Source organism: Tachyglossus aculeatus, chromosome 4 (assembly GCF_015852505.1).
Source record: "Tachyglossus aculeatus isolate mTacAcu1 chromosome 4, mTacAcu1.pri, whole genome shotgun sequence".
Classification (NCBI taxonomy): Eukaryota; Metazoa; Chordata; class Mammalia; order Monotremata; family Tachyglossidae; genus Tachyglossus; species Tachyglossus aculeatus.
The window spans coordinates 15,178,313-15,190,961 of record NC_052069.1 but is presented as its reverse complement, the minus strand read 5'-3'; positions in this window follow the sequence as shown (position 1 = coordinate 15,190,961).

Sequence of the window (12,649 nt, the reverse complement as noted above, 5' to 3'; positions counted from 1 at the left end):
CTACCGGGTCGCAATGTTTCAACAGTGCAGGGCATTTTCCCAGTTTACCTATTTCTGTCATCACACATGTCTTCATGACACGTTTTGGCTAGAAAACTGTTAATAATAACACTATTTGTCAAGTATTGACTATGGGCCAAGGACTGTTGGGGAATTTGTGAACGATTGATCTGACGAAATGAAATTGTTTTCCCACCTGTACTGCCACGATGGTAGATTTGGGTTGCGTCTGTGCGTTGGAAAAGTGCAGAAGCATGAATTTTCTTTAAAGTAGGGTTTTATGAGAATACAAACCGGGTGGTATAAAGGAACTGAGTGACTTATATTCGGCATCCCCAGCTTTATGCCCCAGGTAGGAAGCAGCGTGGCTCAGTGGAAAGAGCCCAGGCTGTGGAGTCAGAGGTCGTGGGTTCAAATCCCGGCTCTGCCGATAGCCAGCTGTGTGACTTTGGGCAAGTCACTTAACTTCTCTGGGCCTCTGTTACCTCATCTGTAAAATGGGGATTAAGACTGTGACCCCCCGTGGGACAACCTGATCACCTTGTAACCTCCCCAGCGCTTAGAACAGTGCTTTGCACATAGTAAGCGCTTAATAAATGCTATCATTATTATTATTATTATTATGAAACAGCACCACTCCGCTATCCTGAGATTCGTAATTGGCTGGACAGAAGCCTCTGTTACAATCACAATCTTCCAGATTCAAATTCTATTAAAAAAAACTGCATTTTGGGGGAAACATTTTATTTTACTTGGAGATAGCCTCCCCTGCTATAGACACTCTTGATAACTGGCCTCAAATTTAGTTAATAAAGAGAGGGTTTTGAGAAATATCCTTAAACACTAAGGGTTTTGGTGGGTGAACATTCCTTTTAATTTCTAGCCCTAGGCAAACCAAAATCCTGAAACTCGAATAGCACAAATGAGGAATGTAGTATCCTTAGCAGGGCTGGAGTCCATCAGCCCCTAGGGTCATATGAATGTACCACTCCCCGCCTGCCAGTTCCTTTCCAGCCAAAGAAATCTAACAGCTAAGAACTCCCTAGGGGAGGTAGGAAGGTGAATAGGGACCTATTATAAACTACACACCTTCAAGGGAACAAGAATTACAGGTAATTCCCTCTTCTCTAAAAGTACTAGCTGTAATAGAACCCCACTCTGTCAAAGGACCCGGTTGTTCTGTGGCTTTGGCCATTTTGACTTAATTTATGTTTTTAATTTTCTGGAGAGTGCCCAGGCCTGATGGAACGTGCGATCCGCATTGGCCAAATGAATAAATTAAGACAATGAAACGACTCCGGGGATGTCTCTCGGGAGACAAGGAAACCGAACCGGAGCGATTGGGCCCGCAAATTCTGCCTGGCTTTTCGGACCAGGGGTAGTGCGGGGAGCGGAGGTCTCGATGGGGCCTTGGACAGCTGGAAAAACTGAGCCATGAAGATGCCAGAAGGGAGAATTAGGCATGGTTGAACCAGATCTAAATATTGCAACCTCCTCTCTTTCCCCCGCAAAAGGAACATTACAACTGTGAAAAATCTGGATTTCACAGCAAGGGTGGGGAGAAATTACTCTGAAATACTTAACTAAAGGATGATTTAAACGGGTTGTTTCATTCCTTCCAGCAAATGCAAAGTCACATAACCGCCAACCCCCCCCCCCCCCAAAAAAAAAAAATCTTTGATGTTACAAATTTGGCTAAAGGACACTGATGCCCTGAAAAGAAATTGACCAAATAGGGATTTTTCTATTCACGGTCTACTACGGCATTCTAGAATATCTCAGATCTTCAAGTAATTAAGTATCCATTTCTGCAATAGGAAAATTATGTAATCTTTGGAAAGCTTGGCTTGTCACAATGTATTCATATTTGCTGTAACAACCAAATTAATGAAGATGAAAATTCCTAGAATGGGAAAGCGAGCTTTTTTGAAACTACCCGTGCTGTAAGAGCTAATCTTATTAAGCCCACAAGAAAAGTCAGCCAATATCCTTGCATGCAAAGTCCCAAAATACACAAATTGAACATGGCGATGATGAAAGATGGTGACATAAGTAGTGACCTCCTTCTACATTTTTATCTTCCTTTGAGTTTCTACATTGCCCAGACCACAGTATCAAGTGCTAAGGGAGATTTTAAGCACCTTGAGGGAAGGAAAAAGGATTTTAGATGCAGTTTGGTCTAGTGGAAGGAGCAGATGACGGCAAATCAGGACAACTGGATTCTAATTCCAGCTCTGCCGGTGACCTGTTGTGTGGGCTTGGACGAGTCACTTAACCTTGCTGAATTTCATCTGTAAAAATGGAGTTATCAGTCCTTCCTACTTCCTGGGTGAGAAGGGGATTGGGTCACAATTAATTACTTGTATAAAAATAATAATGATGGTATTTGTTAAGTGCTTACTATGTGCAAAGCACTGTTCTAAGTGCCGGGGGGGGGATACAAGGTGATCAGGTTGTCCCACGGGGGATTCACAGTCTTAATCCCCATTTTACAGATGAGGGAACTGAGGCACAGAGAAGTTAAGTGACTTGCCCAAAGTCACACAGCTGACAAGTGGCAGAGTTGGGATTAGCACCCATGACCTCTGACTCCCAAGCCTGGGCTCTTTCCACTGAGCCACGCTGCTTCTCAACTTCTTGAGAAGCTTCTGTTTGTATCACCCCCAACTCTTGAGAAAGTGTGTTGTCACACAGCGAGTGTGTGACAAAGTGTGGGAAACAGTGTTGCCTAAAGGAAAGAGCACAGGGAGTCAGAGGCCCGGGTTCTAATCCTGGTTCCACCACTTACCTGCTATGTGACCTTGGGCAAGGCACTTAATTTTTCAGTACCTCAGTTCCCTGTCTGCAAAATGGGGATTCAATACCTGTTCTCCCCATCCCCCCGCCTTACCTCTTTCCCCTCCCCACAGCACCTGTATATATGCATATATGTTTGTACATATTTATTACTCTATTTATTTTATTTGTACATATTTATTCTATTCATTTTATTTTGTTAATATGTTTTGTTTCGGTCTCTGTCTCCCCCTTCTAGACTGTGAGCCCACTGTTGGGTAGGGACCGTCTCTATATGTTGCCAACTTGTACTTCCCAAGCGCTTAGTACAGTGCTCTGCACACAGTAAGCACTCAATATATATGATTGAATGAATGAATGTTCTCCTTCCTCCTTAGACTGTTTACCCAATGTGAGACCTAAATCTGTTGCATCTTGTATCCCAGACCAGCGTGGGTTTGGGAGTCAGCAGGTCATGGATTCTAATCCCATCTCCACTGCTTGTTTGCTGTGTGACCTGGGGCAAGTCGCTTTACTTCTCTGGGCCTCAGTTGCCTCATCGGTAAAAGGGGGAATGAGACTATGAGCCCCACTTGGAACAGGGACTGTGTCCAACTTGATTTGTTCGTATCCACCCCAGCACACAGTAAAGTGCTTAATGACTATCAGAATTATTATTATTATTATTGTTATTATGTACCCCATGCTTAGTACAGCGCTTGGCACATAGTAAGTGCTTAATAAATACTTCAGTTATTATCATTAGGAAGTCCTTAGCCATAATTATTGTGATTGTCATTTTCCAAATAGTTGGTACAGTGCTCCTCACAGTATTAACTCAAATACTGTATATATGTATATATGCTTGTACATATTCATTACTCTATTTATTTATTTATTTATTTTACTTGTACATATCTATTCTCTTCTATTTATTTTATTTTGTTAGTATGTTTGGTTTTGTTCTCTGTCTCCCCTTTTAGACTGTGAGCCCACTGTTGGGTAGGGACTGTCTCTATATGTTGCCACCATGTACTTCCCAAACGCTTAGTACAGTGCTCTGCACACAGTAAGCGCTCAATAAATATGATTGATGATGATGATGATGAAATACTGTGGATGGTAAGCTCTTCCAAGGCAAATGTTGTGTCTACTTAATATTTTGTATTCTCCCAAGCGCTTAGTGACATGCTCTGCACAAAATGAGCGTTCAATAAATTCCACTGATTGAATCATAAAAAAATATGAATTATTTAATAGACCCTGAAGTGACACTATATTAAGCACTTGGGAGAATACAATGAAGCATAGTTGGGAACTATGTTCCCTACCCACAAGGAGCTTACAGTTCAGAGAGGAATGCGTCTGTTTATTGTTGTACTGTACTCTCCTACGTGGTTAGTACAGTGCTCTGCACACAGGAATCGCTCAATAAATATGACTGAATAAATGAATTAGAGAGGCACATTTCAACCTTATTTACATATTTACTATTCTATTCATTTTGCTAATAATGTGCATATAGCTTTAATTCTATTTGCTCTGACGACTTTGACACTAGTGTACATGTTTTGTTTTGTTGTCTGTCCCCCCTTCTAGACAGTGAGCCCGTTGTTGGGTAGGGATGGTAGGGACCATCTCTATATGTTGCCGACTTGTACTTCCCAAGCGCTTAGTACAGTGCTCTAGCACTCAGTGAATACAAGTGAATGAATAAATGAATGAGCCATGAGGAAATGTCGGACCCAAATGCTGCTATCTTAGTACTGCAGACCCTTCTCAACCCTTTTTGTTCCCTGCTTTGTGGTCCACTAAGAACATTATTATCATCATTCGATTGTTAAGTGAAGTCCTAGTCTGCTTTTGATTGTTTTCCTTCCCAATAGTGAGGCCACAATTAGCCAAAACTGTGTGGAGGAGTTGTGGGTGTATCATAGACTGTCAGAGGATGACACAGCATTTGAAGCAAGTCCAGTTTTGCATTAATCTATTGATACAATTCACTGAAAACTGACTAAATTCTTTGAATATTTACTTCATGCAGAGCATTGGACCAAGAGTTTATGAAAGTCCAATAAAATCAGTAGGCATAATCTGTACTCTCAAGGTGTTAAAATCTGTCAGGGGAGACAGAGACCAATGTACATTAATGATAGGAGGAAACAACAGAGTATAAAGATACACAGAGGAGTACTACAAAGTGTTGTGAGTTCTAAAGCACCGTTCTAGTGAACAGAGAACAGGCCTGGGAGCTCTAATCTTGGCTCTTCCACTTGTCTGCTGTGAGACCTTGGGCAAGTCACTTAACTTCTCTGGGCCCTAGTTACCTCATCTGTAAAATGGGGGTTAAAGCTATGTTCCCCAACTGGGATATCAACTGTGCTCAACTTGACGTTCTTGTATCTATCCCAGTGCTTAGTACAGTGCCTGGCACATAGTAAGTGCTTAAGAAATACCACTGTTATTATTATTATCGGGGTGGAAGGCATTTTCGGGGTATTGTGGTTTCAGAAGGGCTTTGAAGAGGGAGAGAGCAGTGGTCAGCCAGATGGGAGCGGAAAGGAGTTCCAATAAGCAAAGACGTTATGAGCAAAAGGTGGGCGGGCAGTGGAAGAGAAGACAAAGAGCCACAGTAAGTTAGAATGAATGGCACAAGAAATGGAGAATAAGGGAAGGAGTTTCATTTCCCTCCACAGACCCCATCAGACCCTCACGAGTTTTGGTTGGAGCATTGCGTGAAGTAATAGGTGCAGCATGGCCTAGTGAAAAGAGCTCAGGCTTGGAAGTCAGAAGATCTGGATTCTACTCCTGGTTCCTTGAAGTGCCTTGTCTGGGATCTTGGGCAAGTCACAATTCTGTGCTTCCGTTTCCTCATTTGTAATACTATCGAATGAATGAGTCAATGCCTGTTCTCCCTCCTGCTTAGTCTGTGAGCCCCACATGGGTCAGGGATTGTGATTAACGTTTTTAGTTTACATCAATCTCAGCATTTAGAACAGTGTTTGATGTATAGTAAACGCTTAACAAATACCATAATAATAATCAATCATATTAATAGAGTGTAAATATGATTGATTAATAATAGTATCAGTGAAATCAGTTTACTCTTTGTTACTGTTATTATGGGATTTATTAAGCGCTTGCTAGGTGTCAAGGACTGTTCTAAGTGCTGGAGTGCATATGAGTTAATCAGGTTGAACACAGACCCTGCCCCACGTGGGGCTCAAAGTCTAAGTGAGTCCTGAGTCCCAAGCTAGCTTCTGTGGCTGTCATGAAGAAGAAAATTCCTCCTTGTCCCGAGTGTATAGGAAGAGAAGGAAGATGGCAGCCACTAAAAGGCAGTCCACTCTAGAACTGGGATATAATTGACTATTTTTCATCACATTTGTTCTCAAAACTTAATGAAAGGGAAGGCAGGCAATAATATTTCATATTGTAGATTCATTGCTATAGCTATATGTTCGGACATTTCAGTAAGAGATGTCTTGTAAACTTAAACTCCTAAAGGGCAGAGATCATGTTTACCAACTCTATTGCATGGTACTCTCCAAGTGCTTAGTACAGTACTCGGGAGCACAGTAAGTGCTCAGTAATACCACTGGTTAATTGATTGCTGGGAATAAAATAAGAATTCAATATATACCACTGATTGAGTGATTCCACGAGTGGAATACCATAGCATCATGAAGCAAAGTTCAAGAGAATTGTGGTTCATTCATTCATTCATTAATTCAATCATATTTATTGAGCACTTACTGTATGCAGAGCACTATACTAGGCACTTGGGAAGTACAAGTCAGCAACATATAGAGATGATCCCTACCCAACAACGGGCTCACAGTCTAGAATAAGGAGACAGACAATAAAACAAAACATGTAAACAGGTGTCAAAATTTTCAGACAAATAGAATTATAGCTATATGCACATCATTAACAAAATCAATGGAATAGTAAATATGTACAAGTAAAATAAATACAGTAATAAATATGTACAAATATATACAGGTGCTGTGGGGAAGCGAAGGAGGTAGGGCGGGGGGGTGGGGAGGAGGAGAGGAAAAAGGGGAAGGATGTGGGCTGGGTTTTGATGGCAGGACAGGCAAGAATGAGGCACAGTGAGGAGGTTAGTGGCAGAGGAGCAGAGTTTTGTAGACTGTGCTGTAGAGGTAGAGAAGGGAGGTGAGGTAGGAGGGGGTGAGGTGATGGAAAGACTTGAAGCCAAGAGTGAGGAGTTTTTGCTTGATTAGTAGGTTGATAGGCAACAACTGGAGATTTTTGAGGAGGGGAGTGACATGCCCAGAGCATTTCTGTACAAAGATAATCCGGGCAGCAGAGTGAAGTATAGACTGAAGCAGGGAGAGATAGGAGGATGGGAGATCGGAGAGGAGGATGATGCAGTAATCCAGTTGGGATAGGATGAGAGGTTGAACCAGCAAGGTAGTGGCTTGGATGGAGAGAAAAGGGCGGATCTTAGCGGTGTTGCGGAGTGAGACCAGCAGGTTTTGGTGATGGATTGGATGTGTGGGGTGAATAAGAGAGAGGATTTGAGGATGACACCAAGGTTGTGGGCTTGTGAGATGGGAAGGATGGTAGTGCCGTCTACAGTGATGGGAAAGTCAGGAAGAGGGCAGGATTTGGGAGGAAAGATGAGGAGTTCAGTCTTGGACATATTGAGTTTTAGATGGTGGGCAGACATCCAGATGGAGATGTCCTGAAGGCAGGAGGAGATACAAGCCTGGAGGGAGGGAGAGCAGGTGCAGAGATGTAGATTTGGGTGTCATCAGCGTAGAGATGGTAGGTGAAGCCATGGGAGCGAATGAGTTCACCAAAGGAGTGAGTGTAGATAGAGAAAAGAAGGGGACAAAAAACTGACCCTTGAGGAACCACTACAGTAAGGGGATGGGAGGGGGAGGAGGAGCCCACAAAGGAGACTGAGAATGAACGGCCAGAGAGATAAGAGGAGAACCAGGAGAGGATGGAGTCTGTGAAGCCAAGGTTGTTTAACGTGTTGAGAAGGGGGTGATCCAAAGTGTCGAAGGCAGCTGAGAGGTCGAGGAGGATTAGGATAGAGTAGGAGCCATTGGATTTGGTTCTTTCATAGTCCTGCTTAGACTGTGGGCCCAATATGGAGCAGGGACTGTGTCCAATCTGATTAACTTCTGTCTACCCCAGAGCTTAAAACAATAATACTAATAATAATTATGCTATTTGTTAAGCGCTTACTACATGCCAGGTGCTGAACTAAGAGGTGGGGCAAATATAAGCAAATCAGGTTGGACACAGTCCCTGTCCCTCCTGGGTCTCTCATTCTCAATCCCCATTTTACAGATGAGGTAACTGAGACACAGAGAAGTGAAGTGACTTGCCCAAGGTCACACAGCAGACAAGTGGTGGAGCTTGGATTAGAACTCATGCCGTTATGATTCCCAGGCCAGTGCTCTATTCACTAGATCATGCTGCTTCTCAAGTGCTTGACACATAATAGCTGCTTAGCAGATACCATAATTATTATTATTACAAGTATTATTTTAAGTGAATGTATTTGAAAAATGCCAGATGATTTAATCAGGTTTTCACAAGTAACTGGTAACCCTATACTAAAAGAACCTCTTAGTGGCAAAGTGCTTAAAAAACTCAAAAATTACATCTGTAGAATTGCAGTAATTTATGTTTCAAAAGAGAAATAGGCTTCATGCAAAGATGTCAGTCAAACCAATGGGAATTGGAAGGAAGAAATCCCAGTTGAAAGTCTGTTCTGCTGTTAATTTTCTGCATAAAGTTGGAGTTCATTGCTCTGTTTCTCTATATCTATATAGAAGGGTATGATGTATATTGGCATTTCAAGAGGTTGAGCTAAGGAATCAATAACGGACACACTGCAGATGAAGTTCCCAAGTATTTGTCAGCTTGTTTTTAATTAGAATTGAATTACCTGAGCTATAATTGGACAGAATCACAGATCAGTAACTTAATCAATTATATTTACTGAGTGCTTACTGTATGCAGAACACTGTAATAAGTGCTTGAGAGATCTCAAGAAATGGGTTCTTTGGGTCTTTATTCTTGTTATAACCATGATTGCTTCTTAAGGTTGGTAAAGAGGAGAGCAAACATGCAATGGCTATCGGACTTGGCAGAAAACACCCAGAGGGCTCTCTCCTTCCTAAACTATCAAAGTTTGTATGTTAAAACACAGCTACCTTTTACAAACAGGCCTGGAAAAAGCATGAAGAATTGTTTCCTTGCAGAAGGCTAATATTCTCAGCCTACTCTCTTTCCCCTTGAGATAAGTGGTTAGACTGAAAGCTTTTTTGTAACATTTCAGGCTCTTTTGGTTTGTTGTACCCCATGGGTACTGACCCCAACTAAAATGCCAGGATACATTGAGGGAATTTATTCGAGAACTGCTACGACTCATAAATATGCCAAAAATCGTAATGGAGTTGCCTAGAAAGAGGTGCAAATCTCAATGCGATGAGAATTGTAAATACAACATTAGCGTGAAAGTGAAATGTGGGTCTCTGAGTGGGAGGATAAAGTCAAAGGTTAGAAGAGAAAATTTCACTTTGTATGACACCTCAAGTGAAATCCTACCCAAAGGACGTCAGGTGAATAATTAGAGAAAGTGGCCAAAATTGCTTCCATGCTTTTTTTTTTTTTAATTTTTTAAGTAAATATACCTCTTGGGAATTTGAGAGGTGGGGTTGAGGAAACCAGGAAAGAGCTGCGAGGATAATGAGTGTAAGTTTTTTTGTTTTTTTCTTTTGAGAATGCTAAGACACTTTTAGGAAAAGGATGATGACAGGAAAGCAAGCTAATAATCCACTTAATGGATAAAAGGGGATTAAAAATGTCGGCTAGCCCGTTGCTGCACTATCTAGAAGAGGCTGTTGGTGAAGAAGAAGCAGGCCCATTCATTCAAATCCAGCTTTGATTGCTGAGCTCTCAGAGCTAAATTAAGCCACATAATGTAGCTCTGGTTCCTGAGCTCTCCTTTCTGGGTTGCATTAATCTGTACTTATCATTATCATTTTTGCTAGTCTCTGCCTTTCATATGATTTTTTTAATTTGCGAAGCACTTTGTTTCCCAATCCCTCACTTTAACTGTTCCTGCGAACTTCCTGACCTGAATCCCAGAGCTCTGTGTGGGCCTGTGGGGTTGTGGGTCTGTGCCTCTACTGGTTCTGTTATTCCACTGGGCTCACGTTGAGCTAAGGAGGGAAATAATAATAGTAATAATAATAATGATGGCATAGATGATCATTATTAAGCGCTTACTATGTGCAAAGCACTGTTCTAAGCGCTGGGGAGTTACAAGGTGATCAGGTTGTCCCACAGGGGGCTCACAGTCTTAATCCCCATTTTACAGATGAGGTAACTGACGCACAGGGAAGTTAAGTGACTTGCCCAAAGTCACACAGCTGACAATTGGCGATGGTGGTTGATGACCAGAGAATCAGCTTGGCCTAGTGGAAAGAGCACTGAGAACCTGGGTTCTGTTCATTCATTCATTCAGTAATATTTATTGAGCGCTTGCTATGTGCAGAGTACTGTACTAAGTGCTTCGAAAGTACAATTCGGCAACAGAGACAATCCTTACCCAACAACGGGCTCACGGTCTAGCAATGTGTCCTAGAAATAAGATGTTTTCCCCAGTAGCCCTGCAGTCTTTGTCATTTTCCTCCAAAGGCAGGACTTGGCATTTCCTACCCCTTCAATCATTCAATCATATTTAATGAGCACTTACTATGTGCAAAGCACTTTACTAAGCACTTGGTAGAGTACAATATAGCAATAGAAAGACACATTCCTTGCCCACAATACCTGTCTGCTGTGTGAACTTGGGTGAGTCACTTCACTTCTCTGTGCCTCAGTTACCTCATCTATAAAATGGGGATTCAAACTATGAGCCCCTTGTGGGACAGGGAATGTATCTGACTTGATGATCTTGTATCTACCTCAGCATTCAGTACAGAGGGTGGCATCTAATAAGTGCTTAACAAATACCATGAAAAAAGGAAAAAAGAATGCAGTTGGAGAAGGGCTGGACTAGAAGCAATAATAATGATAATAATGGCATTTGTTAAGTGCTTACTATGTGCCAGGCACTGTACTAGGTGCTGGGATGGATACAAGCAAATTGGGTTGGACACAGTCCCTATCGCACTTGGGGCTCATTTTTCAGGTGGGGAGATAACTGAGGGCCAGAGAAGTGAAGTGACTTACCCAAGGACACACAGCCACATGAGCTAGATATGGATGCCTATTCCCTTCCACTACTGGGTCTGTTTTGGAATGGGATCGGAATTCCCAGCCAGGAATGGCTCTCAACTGACTCAAACAAAGCAAAGATCATTCAATCAGTCAATCAGTCATATTTGTTGAGCACTTATGATATGCACAGCTCTGTACAAGGCACTTGGGAGAATATAATGAAGAGTTTTCAGAAATGTTGCCTGTCCAAAGGAAACTTACAGTCTAGAGGGAGAGAAAGATATTAATATAAATAAGTTATGGATGTGCACATGAATGCAGTGCGGCTGATGAAAGGGTGAATAAAGGGTACAAATCTAACATAAGGATGTTGCAGAAGGGGTGGGAGTAGAGGAAATATATATGTGCATAGAGCTTTAATTCTATTTGTTCTGGCAATTTTGACACCTGTCTCCTTGTTTTGTTTTGTTGTCTGTTTCCCCCTTCTAGACTGCGAGCCCGTTGTTGGGTAGAGACCGTCTCTATATGTTCATTCATTCATTCATTCATTCATTCATTCATTCATTCATTCATTCATTCAATTGTATTTATGGAGCGCTTACTGTGTGCGGAGCACTGTACTAGGCGCTTGGGAAGTACAAGTTGGCAACATATAGAGAAGGTCCCTACCAAACAGCGGGCTCACAGTCTAGAAGCGACTTGTACTTCCCAAACGCTTAGTACAGTGCTCTGTACACCGTAAGCGCTCAATAAATATGATTGAATGAATGAAGAATGAATGAATGAAATGAGAGCTTAGTTGGGGAAGACCTCATGGAAGAGGTGTGCTTTGAATAAGGCTTCGAAGTTGGGGAGAGTGTTCATCTGTTGGCTATGAAGAGGGAGGGAATTCCAGGCCAGAGGTAGGACGTGGGCTAGGGCTCTGTGGCAAGATGGATGCGAATGAGGTAGAGGGACTAGCTTGGCATTAGAGGAGTGAAGTGGATGGGCTGGACTATAGTAATAATAATAATAATGATGGTATTTGTTAAGCGCTTACCATATGCAAAGCACTGCTCAAAAAGCTGAATAAATCTGTATAAATATATACAAATGCTATATATACAACAGACATGTGGTGAGCCCGGGATTAGAACTCAGGTCCTTCTGACTCCCAAACCTCTGCTCTACCTACTGAGCCATGCTGCCCACTTTGGGAGGTAAGTTAGGAGGGGGCAAAGTGATTGAGTGCTTCAAAGGCTAAGGTAAGGAGTCTCTCTTTTTTGAGGAGGAGGTAGGTGCATAGTAAACTGAGACCCTAGGGCCCTGTGGAAGTCAAATAGTATCACCATACTGCTACTGTGGTGTCCCAGGCTTCCACCGGTAGGGAATCTGGTTAGTTTGGTGGGCTGCTCTTTTGCTTCTAACACTATGGATGTGCACAGAATTGTCTTCAACAACAACCTTCATGAATCACCCGAGAACAGAATTCAGAATTTTCAAGTTTGTCTCATGAAGAGCAGCGTGGCTTAGTGGAAAGTGCACAAGACTGGGGACCAGGATATCTGGGTTCTAATCCTAATTCCATCCCTTGCTTGCTGTGTGACCTTGGATAAATTGCTTTACACCTCTGTGCCTTGATTTTCTCATCTGTGAAATGGAGATTAAACAACTGTTCTTT